The sequence below is a fragment of the Chelonia mydas genome, chromosome 5 (genome assembly GCF_015237465.2).
Source record: "Chelonia mydas isolate rCheMyd1 chromosome 5, rCheMyd1.pri.v2, whole genome shotgun sequence".
NCBI classification, from domain to species: domain Eukaryota; kingdom Metazoa; phylum Chordata; order Testudines; family Cheloniidae; genus Chelonia; species Chelonia mydas.
This window is the reverse complement of record NC_051245.2, coordinates 48,101,436-48,117,309: the sequence shown is the minus strand read 5'-3', so window position 1 is coordinate 48,117,309 and position 15,874 is coordinate 48,101,436. Positions and strand designations below refer to the sequence as shown.

General features: G+C 42.6%; 1 long non-coding RNA gene across 2 annotated transcripts in view; it reads right to left on the bottom strand.

Annotated features, from left to right (window-relative positions):
* LOC122466009 overlaps positions 1–15,874 on the bottom strand; it is a 75,769-nt gene that overhangs the window by 52,398 nt on the left and 7,497 nt on the right. Inside the window, exon 1 of one of the 2 annotated variants that reach the window (XR_006291198.1) lies at positions 1,900–2,017. The exons of the other annotated variant lie outside the window; for it this stretch is intronic. This is a non-coding gene — a long non-coding RNA (uncharacterized LOC122466009). Of the gene's footprint in view, positions 1–1,899; positions 2,018–15,874 lie in introns of those variants that run through there. 2 annotated transcript variants of the gene reach the window in all.

Here is a 15,874-nt window from a genome sequence, read left to right as displayed (position 1 = left end):
AAGGAGCTCCCCCTCAGCGTGCTTTTACTTTTAACTGAAGGGCGAGGAGGGGCAGAGAGGGGGGAGACAAAGTAATGAGGTTGAAAGTTTTAATGCCATACAAACAGTCCCAGACCTGTACTTTACATCTAAACTGGCCTTCAAGAGGATTTAACAAGCCATTCAGCCAAGGCTTTATTCATTCTGCAAAGAGCTCTGAGTTGTCCCAAAAGCACTTACAAATAAAGCTCTTCCAGATACATGCCCAACCCCAGCAAAAGAGGGGAAATCGCTTCTTTTTAATAAATATTTAGTCATGAGCAGGGGAGGGAAAGGCCAAGAGTAACGGAGCACATTGGGTTGTTTAGATTGCCTGGTCTGAGCTGGAACTCCCTCTTCGCAGCTGACCATTGCTACATATAGGTTAATTTCCACATGGAGCTGTAGAAACTCTATCCCTGGTTTGTGAAGTGTGGGTCAGCCAAAGCATGTTAATCTGTTTAGCATGTGTGCTTCGTGGAGGAGCCAGACCACCGCCGTGCAAGAGCAGAAGCAGCAGTAATGGTCCTTAGGGGTAGTTAATAAAGAGTTTAAGGGAAATCAGTTTATAAAGGTTTCAGTTTGTGAGCTGTGGCAGCTTTAGACATTTAAGGTTTCCAGCCTCCTGCCCCGCAGACCAGAAAGCTGAGCACGCTCGGGGTTGTTCATAGTACCTGCACAGCAACGCTCGCATGCCGATACAAGCAGCGTGGTCGGGAAGATGTAGTTTAGTGCTAGACAATATTGTCGCAGGAGGTGCAGTCGTTAGACTTCTCCCCGAACACACCCAGGAGCAAGCCAGTGCAAACGTCAGTTCTCTAATAGACGCACGTGGAAAGCGCTCTCAGCCATAAAACAATGAGATCTCTATCTCCTTCGGCAGAGTGAGAGGTGGTCAGGGGGCTGGTTTTAATCCACGCCCTTTCATACCCTTTAACTGAATGGGGGGATTGAAACATCACGCGAGCCACTAAATGACATAATAGCAAATAAAACTTTATGAGTCTATTCCTAGGGTCTCACACCAGGGCGGACTAATCACTGGCGGCTTCTTTCTCTCTCGCTCACAGTTGGCCTGTGGGGCAGTTTATGGGACCCTCCGCTCCTTTCTGAGCATTATTATTTTCTTTTTAAAAGTTAGGTCCTTAAAGCATTTTAACTAATCAAAATATTTGCTGATGAGTATTTATTTTCACGAGCTTTTGGTTTGGCTTTCGCCTTCCCCTTAAACAATATAGGCTGCAGTATTAATTGTGTTATAAAACCAAATGTGGTTGGGATTATTCTGCCATCACTCCGGAGATCAATCATTCGTGAGATGTTTCTCTGGGACTCGAAATGAACATTCACAAGCACATCTCTCTGGGCATTTTCCAGCACATTTCACTGTCCCATAACCATATGTTCCCGAAAGCAAAGGAGACTGCGCGAGTGTTGGTTGAGAGGCAAAGCATGCATTTACTCTCTCTGCTCAGCCGCTGGCTTGGAAACAAACAAACATAATGGCATGTATAGTTATTTGGCTTTAAGTGTTTAAAGGGGTGTTAAAATACGCTCATGGTCATCTACAAACGGGAATATTTTTAATTAAAAAACCATAGACGAGATTTAAAAGAAAAGAAAAGACCTGGTGATTTTAGGTTCCTCCACTTTTGTGGTCTACCTTAGAAGAAGCCTCATTTAGAAAACATACCGAACACTTATCCTCTTAAATCTTTTACCTGCCTTGCTTTTGAAAAGCTTGGTCTCCAACCCCTCCTTTGCTGGATGCTCATTTCAATTTATTACATTATTTAAAACATTCCTTATGTAAAGGATCACAAAGAATCAACCAATACCTAAAGAATATCAAAGGGTCATCTAGACTACTGCCAAAAATACCTTGAGGCCATAGGATTCTGTCAAATTGTTGGTTATTGAACTTATTGGCTCTGGCTGGTTTTGACTCCGGCAGAGATCAGGCTCTTTCTGCCTTCTTCATCATCATCATCGGTTATAAAGATTCTGCAAACAGAATTAACAATGCTGGTGATGAACTGGGGAAGCAGGCCTGACACCCTTCAGGGTGCTGGGCTCCCCTTAGGCCCCCATTGGCCTAGGCCAGCTTTCCTAAGGGCACTGCTTGAGGAGATCTGAACCTTTCTCTGCCTCCCTTTAGGTCACAAGACAGTGGCTCACAAAAGTGTTTGCTTTCGAAGGCAGGTGTTTCGTTCACTTTCTTTTTGTCATTTTTGTTTTGTGTTTTGTTTTTTGTTTCCTTTCCTCTGAAGCATTTTTTGGACTGTTTTGCATGTAATAAAAGCTATTTCTCACTTCCACCAACTGGACAGGAGCTAAAGAGGGCTGCTAGGCAGTTTACATCATTTTTATAACCTTGTTGATTGTACTGATACCTCCTGAAGAGGAACAAATTGAGAAAGCCTATCTGCAAACTTCACTGCTAAAACAACTCTACCAAGCCCATATTATAACTTACTGAATATTAAATATTCACCGCAGACTAGATGGTGAAATATCAATGCCCAAGCCAAAAAATAATCTTCCTGTTTTGTTTCTACAATGCCAACAGGAGATATACAATCAACCTATTTTTGTCAGAAAACTAAAGGTATTTACTCTAAATTCAGGCAGGAAATAGATTTGCTGAGGTACCATTTTTTCCAATCTCTTTTCTCACCATAACCACACTTTCAGCAGAGACCATTAAAGCACTCTTCACAGCTTCTATGGCCTACAGCATATTTTCTTTACCTACTGGACTCAGAGCTGTTTCATTTGAAGTGATCACTGAATAACCTAACCACTTGCCAGATGAGATTCATACAAGTTGAAAATGTAGATCTGTGGAAATGTATGATCTTTTCTTTAAACGTGTTTGGGATCAGAAAACTGACTGTGTAATTAGGACACCTACTCACTCAATAGTTTCGATTCCTGTCAGAGACATATCTGATTACTTTAAAGATAATAGCAAGTTTGTACTACCTTTTACTTCTATTAACATCAAAGACTCAATACAACCACAGGAGAATGTGGTTCATACATCAACACATTTGTTAACTAAGTTCTAATTGAGGAATCTTCATTACTGATTATCTTGTTTACTGAGCCAGAAATATCACAGGTTGACCTTCAGAACTCAGGCTGAATTTGCAGAGCTGGCAATTAGCAGAAACTTCTTTTCACTTTTGAACACAGTCAGTTTGATAAGGAAACCTAGAGACACAGTAAACATGGGACCCTGTGACGTCACCTCCAGACACTTTCAAAACTATAATTGCACTTTAAGAGACACAGGGTCTGATTCTGCTCATTTACTTCAATTCAAAGAGTAATTCCATTGAAGTATAAAACTGATGTTAGCCAGATCAAAATCAGGCCCATTGCCACATGGTAACAGCAATATCTGCATGGGCCAATACCAGAAGTATGCACCAATACACAAGACCTACATTCCTTGGCCCCAATAGAAAGCAGATCTGACTGGCCAAGGGACACTTCAGCAATGCATTACTCAGTAGTATAAAATTACTTTTTTCTAAATCAAAATAAAACAAACGTGCCACAGAATATGGTCTGCAGACACATATAGCCTATCTGTGCATCGTGTGTGGATTTTGGTCCTCATATGCCATCACCCTTTGAGGCCAGATTCTGACTTCAGCCCTAGTGGTGGAAATCTGAAGTCACTCTGTCGATTTCAATGGAATTACTGCAGATTTCCACCAGTGTAACTGAGACCAGGGTTTAGGAGAAGTGACAAAGCATGTGGACCCAGAAGTACCCCACTGTATTGTCTCATACAAGTTCAGAAGACAGTCTAGAGGAAGGGTCAAACCAGAACCATGCTTGTATTCACTGAATTGTCATTCACACAGGGACATAGTAAAATTCATACAAAAAAGCAGTGTCCAAATCGAAAAATGAGATAATAATGAAACCCAATAGTAAACTTCCTATGATATTGTGAAGTCTCCTGTGGGAAGACAAAGCCCTCCTCTTGTTATGGCTAATGAACAGACTCTCTCTGCATGTTAACCAATCATAAAATCTCTTGTGGTAAGGCAGACTAGGCTCCGATCACTGTATAGGAAATTATTATAGAAACAGAATAATAAGATGTATAGTAATTTAAAAAACAAACAGACACAGAGCCTGCCCACCCTTTCTAGGGGAACCAACTTCTCTGGTTCATGAAATGGAGTCAGTAGTTAAAACCTGATCAGTCTAAAGGGTTAGTCTTCATTTGTTTATATCTGTTCTCTCATCTGCTTTTTGGTCATTGTGTAAAAAGAGAGAAAGGATGAAAGAGCAAAACATTTGTTACTAAGAAAAAATAATCTTGACATGAAATAGAGATTTTGACAAAGGTCCTTGTAAAGTATGGGAGACACATTTACATTTGACCTCCTTCCTCAAGAGAAGGTCTCTCTCTCTCTCCCCATCACATCTCTCCAAGGCCCAATCAGAATTCCAGACTAAAAGACCCGATCAACCTTGGCAAAAGGCAGAAAGAGATCCTGAGAGAGAGAGATCCTGAAACAGAAAGATCTTATGACAGAAACAAGTTGAATACTCTAACATATTGCAAGTTTTGCTAGATACTGAATTACACCTAGCGACACAATATGTAAACACTACATCATATCTTATTGGGATCTTGATAAACCATGTTCTCTTCAGCTGTTTTCTGTCATACTGTGTTATAAAAAGGGCAACCAACATTTTAGAGAGGCTTTGGTGACAATAGCCTACTCAAGAAGTTAAGGTTTGAATATAGAGAGAACAACAGGTTTTGGTCTGTGTTTATACAACGCCTAACACAGTGGGATCCTGGTCCAGGAACATGGCTCCTGGGAGCGAAGGTAATACAAAGAAATAACATAAAATCATAATGGTCACTAATAAACTGATTTGGGGATAAACTGATAAAAATGAACAGAGTGACCCTCTTCTTTAATGGGCTGAGTCTTTCTCCATGTAGGAAGGGTATTATACTTGTCCATCACAGACCATGTTTTGGAAACATGCCTGCAAAAAAAGAAAAAAAAAAAAATCAAGGATTTTAATCATATCTCACTATATCAAACAGAACAAATGGACATTAGATATGTAATTCATGAATTCTAAGTTACACAGACAGATTATTCCTTTCCACTTCAGAGACTACAGCTACCAAATGTAGCCTCAAAATGTGAGCGAGGTGTACAACTGGCAACATCATGCAAGTCTCCTTGAGGTCTACAAAGGGAAGAATGCCAAGAGCGTGAGAGGTTTACACAAGTGCGGTCCCACTTTCTAATTTTCTGGGATGCACAGACAATTCCAGAATATCTTATTTCAGTCCAGAACAAACGGAGAGACAAGAGCTCGTTAAGCTTAGTTCACCGGGATTCTAGTCCTTATGCAATATGTGATCTCCTGGATGGGAGTTGAAGTTCACACCAATTTTCCATAGAAAATTCACCATAGGGAAGAAGAGTATTGAGACAAAGCCAAGGTGCTGTGGCCATAAGAGCATAAATGGTGCCTATAAATGCATTGCATTGCCACTTCCCACCATTCTCCAAAGTGGCTTTCCACTGACGTGCGGAACAAATGCTGGAGGTGGATGCAGCATCAGATACGTCCGCCCTCTGCCACCTGCACAAGCCAAGGAGAGAGTGAAAAGACCATAGACAGCGTTTCACTGAATATCACTAGCTCTTTCCTATCTTCCACACAGAACCTTCAGGAATCCTCTGCTCGGCTAAGGGACTCCAAAGCTGGTTTGAAAATTCATTGATGGCTTTTTGTACCATAAAATTTGGTCGAATCCAACACATCATAAGCTAGCTCCTCCGCCATCATCCAAACGTCCAGAGATAACCCTCTTCTGAGGAAGGCAGCTGCACTCCTTAAGCCATAAGTAATGAGCCATGCTGTGACCTGAGTCCATATACTATGGGGGCAAATCCTCAGCTGATGGTGTCTGACAATCTGCCCCTACAGCCTTGTTTCTTCTCCTGCAGGCTGTAGGAGAGATGGGAGAGCCGGAGCTATTACCACTGTGTAAAAGTTGGAATCCCCCTCGGAAGTCTGGCATGATAGGTGCACAGAAGGGTGTCCTTGCATTGATGAGCCCACTAGCTTCTCAATTTTACCCTGGTTGCCCATTTCACCCAAGATTTGAAAGTGAAAAGGAGTTTTAAATCAAACCTTCACCCACAAGCTTCTGCCAGGATTCAGAAGCACTTGCCTTAATTTTTGTAAGAATCCGAAGACAAAGAGCATTAGAAAAGAAAATGCTATTTTCCAATAAATTTCCCCCATGCAATACCTTCACATTTAGAAATTATCCCACTATAAAAAGGTATTTGTGTTGTCTTCTAAATCATAAATTCCAAACGCAGATAATAAAATTTACAATCACAGGAATAACAGAAGCCTAAAATATTCTGAACATGTTCCTCGAGCAAATAATATAATCCCTGGCACACTAGAACACATGGTTTGCTTCAAACATGTTTCATTTTGTCATCGCATTGAGTGTACAGTATTTCTCTTTGGGTGCAAGAGTGATTGATATCGTTGGAAGAACTGTTTGTAAGAACATGAAAGTTGCCAAAGCAAACACGTTGGAGGGAAGTGTGCAGAAGGGGGGGAGCAGCAGCATTTGGAGTAGATCTGGGTTTGGGGAGTTCACAGAGAGGTGAGACAGCGAGATGTAGAACAAATAAAAACATTCTGCACACTTCATCTAAATAAATTATATACAAATATTGGCCTTTTTGTAGATGTTAACAGCCCAGTTACTGCTCTTTCCTCCTGCCCCTATAGAATGTGGGCTGGAAGCCAGCTTTCTTCAGCTAATGATTTGTCACTTTTGTTCCACGAGAATGAATCTATTAATATTTAGTTTTATTCCATGAAAGCTTTCAGCGTGGTAAAACAAAATAATCTATTTACCTTCTATTATGTGGGTGCAATATTGACTTACATGGCTTGATGATGTACATTAATAGGTTTTTCTTATGCTGGGCTGAGTTGGCCAAAGGAAAAACAATGTATTTTGATCTATTTTTCTTTTACAAATAATGTCTGACAGCACTTATTAGAAGATGCAACCTTTGGAGTGTTAATTTAATAACTTCCATTGCTGATATGAGGGGGAAAAGAGTCCAGGAGAGCTGACTGTATTTTAAAGAATCCTTATTGAGGTTACAGGAACAAACCATCCCGATGTGTAGAAAGAATAGTAAATATGGCAGGCGATCTGCTTGGCTTAAAAGTGAAATCCTTGCTGATCTTAAACACAAAAAAGAAGCTTACAAGAAGTGGAAGGTTGGACAAATGACCAGGGAAGAGTATAAAAATATTGCTTGGGCATGCAGGAGTGAAATCAGGAAGGCCAAATCACACTTGGAGTTGCAGCTAGCAAGAGATGTTAAGAGTGACAAGAAGGGTTTCTTCAGGTATGTTAGCAACAAGAAGAAAGTCAAGGAAAGTGTGGGCCCCTTACTGAATGAGGGAGGCAACCGAGTGACAAAGGATGTGGAAAAAGCTAATGTACTCAATGCTTTTTTTGCATCTGTCTTCACGAACCAGGTCAGCTCCCAGACTACTGCACTGGGCAGCACAGCATGGGGAGGAGGTGACCAGCCCTCCGTGGAGAAAGAAGTGATTTGGGACTATTTAGAAAAGCTGGATGAGCACAAAGTCCATGGGGCCGGATGCACTGCATCCGAGAGTGCTAAAGGAGTTGGAGGATGTGATTGCAGAGCCATTGGCCATTATCTTTGAAAACTCATGGCGATCAGGGGAGGTCCCGGACGACTGGAAAAAGGCTAATGTAGTGCCCATCTTTAAAAAAAGGGAAGGAGGAGGATCCGGGGAACTACAGGCCAGTCAGCCTCATCTCAGTCCCTGGAAAAATCATGGAGCAGGTCCTCAAGGAATCAGTTCTGAAGCACTTAGAGGAGAGGAAAGTGATCAGGAACAGTCAGCATGGATTCACCAAGGGCAAGTCATGCCTGACTAATCTAATTGCCTTCTATGATGAGATAACTGGCTCCATGGATGAGGGGAAAGCAGTGGACGTGTTATTCCTTGACTTTAGCAAAGCTTTTGACATGGTCTCCCACAGTATTCTTGCCAGCAAGTTAAAGAAGTATAGGCTGAATGAATGGACTATAAGGTGGATAGAAAGCTGGCTAGATCGTCGGGCTCAACAGGTAGTGATCAATGGCTCCATGTCTAGTTGGCAGCAGGTATCAAGTGGAGTGCCTCAAGGGTCGGTCCTGGGGCTGGTTTTGTTCAATATCTTCATTAATGATCTGGAGGATGGCGTGGATTGCACCCTCAGCAAGTTTGCAGATGACACTAAACTGGGAGGAGAGGTAGATACACTGGAGGGTAGGGATAGGATACAGAGGGACCTAGACAAATTTGAGGATTGGGCCAAAAGAAATCTGATGAGGTTCAACAAGAACAAATGTAGAGTCCTGCACTTACGACGGAAGAATCCCATGCACCGCTACAGACTAGGGACCGAATGGCTAGGCAGCAGTTCTGCAGAAAAGGTTACAGTGGACGAGAAGCTGGATATAAGTCAACAGTGTGCCCTTGTTGCCAAAAAGGCCAATGGCATTTTGGGATGTATAAGTAGGAGCGTTGCCAGCAGATCGAGGGACGTGATTGTTTCCCTCTATTCAACATTGGTGAGGCCTCATCTGGAGTACTGTGTCCAGTTTTGGGCTCCACACTACAAGAAGGATGTGAAAAAATTGGAAAACGTCTAGCGGAGGGCAACAAAAATGATTAGGGGACTGGAACACATGATTTATGAGGAGAGGCTGAGGGAACTGGGATTGTTTAGTCTGCAGAAGAGAAGAATGAGGTGGGATTTGATAGCTGCTTTCAACTACCTGAAGGGGGTTCCAAAGAGGATGGATCTAGACTGTTCTCAGTGGTACCAGATGACAGAACGAGGAGTAATGGTCTCAAGTTGCAGTGGGGGAGGTTTAGGTTGGATAATAGGAAAAAGTTTTTCACTAGGAGGGCGGTGAAGCACTGGAATGGGTTACCTAGGGAGGTGGTGGAATCTCCTTCCTTAGAAGTTTTTAAGGTCAGGCTTGACAAATCCCTGGCTGGGATGATTTAGTTGGGGATTGGTCCTGCTTTGAGCAGGGGGTTGGACTAGATGACCTCCTGAGGTCCCTTCCAAGCCGGATATTCTATGATTCTAACCGAGAAATATTCATTTTCTCTTTTCACCATCAAAATGTAGAAAATACTGTTGCTTTATATAGCCATATCATAAGGCACTGTAATAGCTGAACTGAAGACTGTGAATCTTTCAAGTTCCTGGGGTTTTGTCATGCGGGCAGATAAAAAGAAACGGTATAACTATGTAGCTGAGGCATGCTAGCTCCTAGACGCCTCAGAAGTTCCTGCTGCTTGTAGCAACAGGTATAACCTATACAATATCCCTGATGAACTCTTGTCATAGTCTCATGTCAATAACCAATCCACTGTCATTTTGTGGTTGTGATATTGAAATAGAAATTCCTGTTTCTGAACTCCCAGTATAGTTCTCTTGAGTATTTGGTAGCGTGGACCATTTAAACACTATTTGACTCCTTCTGGAAAACTCTGAGAAGTACTTTTGAAATATATTCTGCTGACATCTCAGATCATGGTGTGATCTAACTGCGATGCTTGGCTTTGCTCTGGTAGGAAACATGGCCAGTTCTTCCCTCACTGCACAGAAAATCTCCAGGCGATGTAGTGGCTCCACACCAGCCTCCCTCTAACCCCCTTTGTATGGGGCATCCCAAGGAAAAGTCTTTCTTATGCCCTAGAAATCTCCAATTTCCCGGATCCATTGGCTTTTCCAGCTGCTCTAAATTACTCTAGGGACTGAACCTGGTGCACCCAAACCTCCCATCATCTGCAATGGAATATATAGAATTATAGATTGCAGATGGTTTAAAAATCAGAATGGTCTTTAATTTTGTCTTCAGGTGTTTTATTAGGAGCAGGGAGAGAGAGAGGGAGAGAGTCATCAGTAGCAAAAACACAAGAATACGATGTTGTAATTTATTATTTCAAATACTCTCCCTTCTGCTCCCACCTCCATTTTCTTATAAGGCCATTTCTTGCTTTTGATTCCTATGCAAAACGAATTACATAATCAAGGGGTATGAACTATACCAGCAAGTATTTGAAAGGAAGCATGGCAGTCCAATGGCTGGAAACCTACATTATTGTCTTGATCCTGTAGTCCTTACTCAGACAAACTCCCATTGATATCAGTCTGCAGTATCCGGCCCTTTAATTCAACACTGCATTTGAGATATGAAATCCACAAAAGACAGGAAATTAATTATCCCTAACCCATGGCTTGATCCTGGTCACCTTTCTATGCAAAGCAGCCAGAAAACCACCTGAGCCAATCAGCTGGGGAATCCCATGGTGGCCTACTGTGGCCAGGGTGGGAGAGGGCATGTCCATAGATAGGGTGCTGGGTTCGGGGCTGTTGAGGTTCTTCTAAACTGTGCTGTGTATCCTAGTATATATTAATTATGAGCCGCTCCTCAACTGTTACTTATCAGTAGCTCTTAATCTGCAATGAAATGCACAGAAGTTGGTGGGTTGTTCAATTGTTGAATTCAGTGGATGTTTTGAACACATTTACAAGATGCAGTGGTCCGGCCAAACTGCGCTTATTACAAGTCTGGCAGGGGGTAGAGGTGGCTGGTGACTGCCAGATCCTTGGAATGGGTTAGTATATGAGAGGGATAGTATGGATTTGGTCTAAATTGTATGTTTTGTATTGTAATTTCACGTTAATTAGTGCAGTTCCCAACTTTCTGTCAAGCATTTAGTTAAAAAAAATTTTTTCCCCCAGTGCTAACCAGGAAAACTGTCTAGTAACACCCACAAGGAAAACAATTTAAAAGCATGTAAAACTTTAGACAAACACTTCAACCACCTGCTGATTGAGACTGGCTACCAAGCCTTCAGCTGAGAAGACCCTGGATCTCGAGAGGGCGCATCCTAAACCATTGATCTACTTGTTTTTAGAATTGTAAAGGTCATCGAGCTCATGGCTTTGCGGGTACTGGCCCTAGGGAAATTCCTGAACCTCTAAACTCAAGTAAACTCACAGCTGTAAGAAGATACCTCCTTCACCATCTGCTGTCCCCCGAATCTACAGGTTTAGCAACCTGTTCCAAATGGCCCTGGAATGGCCCCACACCAGTGATGTAGAAAAAAGGAGCACAAGATTTGACTGAGCTGGAGATGTAATTACTTGCAGATATATATGTACAAATAGGTACTCTACGTATGCAAACTTCAGCACCCTCTTCAGACGTGGCTGTACAAGGGCATTTACTTTTGGCAGGAGAGTCAGGGAAAGCAGTGCTGAACTCTAAAGGGACAAATCAACAAATCCTTCTTATCTGCCTCACTCAAGTAATCCCACTGGAATCGATAGGACCAACTGCACAAGAAGAGGGAACAGGATTTGGTCCCAAATGACTGTAAAAACCAACAGTTCAGCTCCCATAATTTATTCATCCAGGACACCCTTATGTATTCATGGTCTATTTATTTTGGTTTGTTTTACTACTTGTTTTGCGATTTTTAAAACAGCAGCCCAGATGAACAAGATGAAAAGTTACCCAGAATACTCAGCCCAGAGGAGAAGGTTCAGCACTGCTCACGAGGATTAAAAGTTCCAGGCTCTGCAGACAGTATGCAAATACCTTGGATATTACTTGGGGCCAGATAGTGACCTCAATCCAAGAGAGCTCCCACTGATATGTATGAGAGTTGTGCACACAGATCTAGGGCATGCAGTATAGGCCCTCGCCCCTTAGAGAGTTCTCTGAAGGTCTTTACCCTCTTCTGCACCTTTCCCCTCCTCTTCAATTTACAGAAACACAGTAGGATAAGAAGCATGTTTCCTGCCTTTAACATAAACTGAAAATATTGTGAATGGCCAGTGTTATCTCCAAGTGTCTACTGCGAGCAAATCATCAGCAGCCACTTACAGCTTGAAGTTATTTGGTAACACATACTTTATGCTTTTAAGGTTATGAATGCTCGGTTTCATGCTTCCTCTTCTGTTTCACACGTCTGCCCGAAGGAGGTGTAAACAGGAAGAGCAAACGAATCAATATGAACTTTGCTGGATCGCAGAAAGAGGGGTGCTCTGACTTATTGTATTAGTCTGCTCTTCCAGAAAACAACTATCCATTTTTCACATGCAAAATTATATAACATGTAAACAACAATAGCGTCCTTTTAGGGTAGGAACAACTGATGGATTCATCACATTCTTTGGCTTACAGACTCCCTGAGTAAAAGTCTCCGAAAGACAAAAAAATCATTAGAAAATACTGACTCTCATCCTCTAAGTGTATCTGATCTGCGGCCAGTCCAGAAAAAGAGTGACTGAGCTTTTATGACGGACGCTAGTGGTCACTAGTAGGAGAAGCACCGATTGCACCCTACTTCTTTCCCTCCTTACAGCCGGCCAGCATCACCTCTAAACGCCCTGCAGACTCATAGTATTATCAGATAAAAACACCTCCGTGGTCACTCCTTTTCTAGAAAGATGGAACTAATGTCCCATTTCTCAGCGTTGGTGTTGTATCTGTTTAAAATTCGAATACAACATGCCACAGTTGCACTGAGCCTCCTCTGGCTTAGCCCCGTGTAAATCATGGGGGAACTGCATTCAGTACCATGGAGTTAAAAAGGCTTAAAACCGGCAAGAGAGAAAAATAAGGCCTAACTAATTACATGTTCTATTAGCATTTTACATGGATAACACCAGTACCTTCAAGCCCAGTATGCTTTTTTCCTTCAGGATTCACCACCGATTAATTCTTGATCATAAAATGCATGTAATTGTACTTACCCTCATCCTTTTGTGGAGCCAAACTGGAACACTAGAGCTGAACTCCCCTGAGCTTTTGTAGAAGCCCAGATCTAGTTTCAGATCCAAACTTTGTATCTGGGGCATGCCTCCACTTATCACACAATACCGTTTGTTTTTTTTTAAGGACTATTATATTTTACTTGTTTAAGGAAACGCTTTTCTCATGGCTTCCGGTAGAAAAGAGAACCGTCCTGGCCACTTACTTTAGCTAGTTCCTCCTCTGTAGCCATCACAGAGCAGCAAATAGTTAATGGGATGATTGTAATATAATCAGTGTGGCAGATCCTGCACCTCTTTGCAGGCCAGAAGTCTTTAGGCACTTGACCAGCCCCATTGCCTTCACTGAGACAAGAATAAGATTCTGTCCTGACATTATTAACTCCTGCAGGGGATAGGGAGGGGGGAGAGCCCACACAGGAAGGGGAAAGTTATCCTGCAAACCACACAGAGTTCCAGATACTACAACCCCTCTGCTGGGAGAAGTTGGAGAAGATAGGGAATGCTGAGATCTGAAGGCAAACCCCGTGTTTCTTGGGGTAGCCTTGGGGAGTGAATTATCCTTCATAAAACTCTCCTTGCCTTCCCCTCCCGCTGGCAGCATAACTCTCTAAGGAACTGCCCATCCATAACTTGCCGGTGAGCCGCCTCTCCGGAGGCGATGAGGGTAAAAGGCAGTGAGTGGGAGTTAATACAGAACCCGCCAGCAGCAGGGTCTCCCACTGCCGTTTCCGTGTGTGCTGCAGACCAGACTTCCTTCACTCTGGCCACAGCCAGCTTCGGGACCCAGAGAGGGCGGGGGTCATTCGCCGGGCCAGGTTCTACGCTGGTTCCCTTCTCTTCCTTCTGACAATTTTGGGATCATCCATCACTGTAGTGCGATTTCCACAGTTTTACTCTCCTTTGTGATCAAAAAGGAGATTCTGCCTGGCTTTCCTCGAGCTTGCTTATACTGGGAGCAGATTTGGTCCCGAATGCTTTCCCCCCTCTGCTAATGTTTAATGTGGGGAATTGGGATTTAACAGGTTTAAAGAATGATCGGTCTGCATCCACCAAATAATGCATATTTGAAAAACTTCCCCCAAGTCTACCAACCTAACGTGCATTATAAATATAATCTATCGGGGGCTGCGCTCCTGGTAGACCTGCTAGCTTCAATCCTCACCTCCGTGCAGTCTCTTGCTGGGAGTGCTCTCTGGCGTTGTAACGTTAACAAAGGGGTAAAGGAGGGTATAAAGAGTGAGCCCATGTATTAATTTTGGAGGCAAACACGATGCCCTATTTTGTCAGCTTTGAATGTGCTGGGATAAGGCTGGACGGATAGAAATTCCAGTCCTGCGATTGACTGCAGCGGAGTAAGTGCCATTTTCCAGTGTAACTCTCCGACAAATTAAACAGCTTGGAGAAATATCAGCTATTCGGCGCCATTTCCCAAATGAGGATAATATTCAAAACCAGTTGTACATGCCCACTTCCTTGCTGCGCAAATACACTGGAGTCTCAGCTGCCTGTCAGACGCAGGGGAATGTAATTCTTCAAATGAGTTCTAATTTGTTGATTGGCTTTTGGTGGGTCATCTCTTGCCAAGTAATAAGTGAGAGCTTTTTTTCAAGGCACTTTGGTCATATCAAGCCAGTAAGTTAAAGCATCTGTGCGCAGCAGACAGCAGGAGGCTAGAGTTAATGAAGAGACGGTGGAGGGATTTTTAATTTTATATTTGTGTTATATTATCTCAATGTCCCTGTTCCATGCTTGGAAGGGTGATGGCAGCAGAAGATAAAATGATCTGTCTCTGTTGGCATTCAAGAGCAGTAAGAAAAGACGAGGACTAACCCAAAACCCCATGGGTTGAAATCCACTAGTTGGTTGTGAGTGGATTTCCTTGGGTCATCGTGAACAGCTGCAAAGTTCCCACTTACTCTACATGAGGAGAGCCATATCTAGACTTATGGTTAAAATAACCAGAGGTAGTTATGGGAGTCCTGCCCGGGCTGAAGGTTAGGGGCAATAAACACATAAGTTTCCCATAGAGAGGCTAAAAAGAGGGGAGGGAGAGATACTCAGAACTCTGAAAATGATGCATAACACAGCCCAGGGGGAAAAAGCTTATAAAGACATTTCTGTCATAGCGGCTGTGAATGTGCACTAACTCTAATCAATCAGTTCTCCTGTACTTATATTAAGAGATTTATCCTTCAAAAAAAGCTCCCAGTAAAAACATGAGGTAATGAACATATCCTCTTATATACAAACGTCAACTAATAAAACTAAAGACAAAATGTGCATATCTTTTTACTCCAGAGTATCTAACCATGGCAGGAGAGGGAAGTTGTATTTTAAATTGAAGACTTAATTACAAACCCATTTCTCAGAACCAGTCTGGAAAACAGTGTCGGAAACGGGAAATGATTGTCCCCCCTGGGTCAATACCGGTTTATCCATCGGAGGAAGAACTTCCCTGTTTAATACTTGGACAGAATGGTTTTTAAAGAGTAGATACCACGCATCAATAGGGCAGCATGACACTGATTCACGCTGTTAAGGTATTCCCCTCCTCCCATCCATGCGAGCTTTCGGAGCACTCTACAAAGCAAGGTAGCTGCAAGATTCTATTTTTCTTCTAAAAGCTCTCGCCTCCCCTGCATAGGCCAGTATGTGATGATTGGGTCGGTATTTGCTGCAGTGCTTTGCCAGAAAAAGAGCGACATCGGATGACAGGGTTCCCCTTTTAACTTTCTATTTCAGGCTAGTTGAGTCACAATGTTAATTTTACTTAACTACAGTGTGTGTGTTTCACGTCTGTTAGAAATATGAGCAGTTTTATCAATTATTTATCAAAATAATCATGCCTCAGTTTCTTAGACTGGTAGCCCTTTTGTTAGATCATACCTAGAACATTATTTCTGCTTTGCTTTCTCGAGGTTT